The following is a 1711-nucleotide window of genomic DNA, read 5'->3' on the forward strand; positions in this document are numbered from 1 at the left end:
GGGGATTGCCAGTGGGAGTGTGTGGGTAGGGGAGCAGTGGTGGTGGGGGGGTATAGGGATCTTTCGGGGTAGCATTTGAAATGTAAATAAAGAAAATTTAAAAAAGAAGCTTTGCAATTGTATGAGGTTCCTTTTGTCCATTCTTGATCTTAGGGCATAATCCATTGGTGTTCTCTTCAGGAAATTTTCACCTATGTACATGTACTTGAGGCTCTTCCCCACTTTCTCCTCTATAAGTTTCAGTGTCATGTGGAGTTTCTTGATCAACTGGAACTTGAGCTTTTCAAGGATATAGGAATGGATCAATTCACACTCTTCTACATGCTAATTGCCAGTCGACACAGTACCATTTGAAGAAAATGCTGTCTTTGTTTTTCTACTGGATAGTTTTAGCTCCTTTGACAAAGATCAAGTGACCATAGGTGTGTAGGTTCTTTTCTGGGTCTTCAGTTCTATTCCACTGATCCATCTGCCTGTCGTTGTACCAATTCCACTCAGTTTTTATCAAAACTGCTCTTTAGTACAGCTTAAGGTCAGGGTTGGTGATTCCACCAGAAGTTCTTTTATTATTAATATAGTTTTCACTCTCCTAGATTTTTTGATATTCCAGAAGAATTTGCAAATTGCTCTTTCTAACTCTATGAAGAACTGATTTGGGATTTTGATGGGGATTGCATTCAATCTGTAAATTGCTTTCAGCAGGATGACCATTTTTACTACAATAATCCTGCCAATCCATGAGTGTGGGAGATATTTCTATCTTCTGAAATCTTCGATTCTTTTTTCTTCAGAGACTTGTCATATAGATCTTTCACTAAGCTCGTTAGAGTCATACCATTATATTTCATATTATTTGTGACTATTGTGAAGGGTGTTGATTCCCTAATTTCTTTTTCTTTGCCTGTTTATTCTTTTTAGTAGAGGAAGGACTTCTTCCTTTCTAATTTGTATCCCTTTTATCTTCTCTTTTGTCTAATTGCTCTGCCTAGGACTTCGAGTGCTATATTGAATAGGAAGGGAGAGAGTGGGAAGCCTTGTCTAGTCCCTGACTGTAATGGGATACCTTCAAGTTTGTCTCCATTTAGTTTGATGTTGGCTACTGGTTTGCTGTATATTGCTTTTATTATGTTTAGGTATGGGCCTTGAATTCCTGATCTTTCTAAACTTTTATCATGGAGGGGTGTTGGATTTTGTCAAATGCTTTTCTAGTATGTAATGAAATTATCGTGTTTTTTTTCCTTTGAGTTTGTTTATAGAGTGGATTGATTTTCATATATTGAATTATCCCTGCATCCCTGGGACGAAGCCTACTTGATCATGTTGCATGATAATTTTGATGTGTTCTTGTATTTAGTTTTTGAAAATATTATTGACTATTTTTGCATTGATATTCATAAGGGAAATTGTTCTGAAATTCTCTTTCTTTTTTGGGTCTTTGTAGTTTAGGTATCAGAGTAATTGTGGCTTCATAGAATGAATTGGGTAGAGTGCCTTCTGTTTCTATTTTNTNGAATAGTTTGAGGAGAATTGAAATTAGGTCTTCTTTGAAAGCCTGATAGAACTCTGCACTAAACCCATCTGGTCCTGGGTGTTTTTGGTTGGGAGACTGTAGTGGCTATTCCTGGTTGTCAACTTGACTATATTTGAAATGAACTACAATCCAGAATTGGAAGGCTCACCAGTGGACCTAATCTGGAGACTGGGAGATAGA

The sequence above is a fragment of the Mus pahari genome, chromosome 8, assembly GCF_900095145.1.
Source record: "Mus pahari chromosome 8, PAHARI_EIJ_v1.1, whole genome shotgun sequence".
In the NCBI taxonomy this organism is placed as follows: domain Eukaryota; kingdom Metazoa; phylum Chordata; class Mammalia; order Rodentia; family Muridae; genus Mus; species Mus pahari.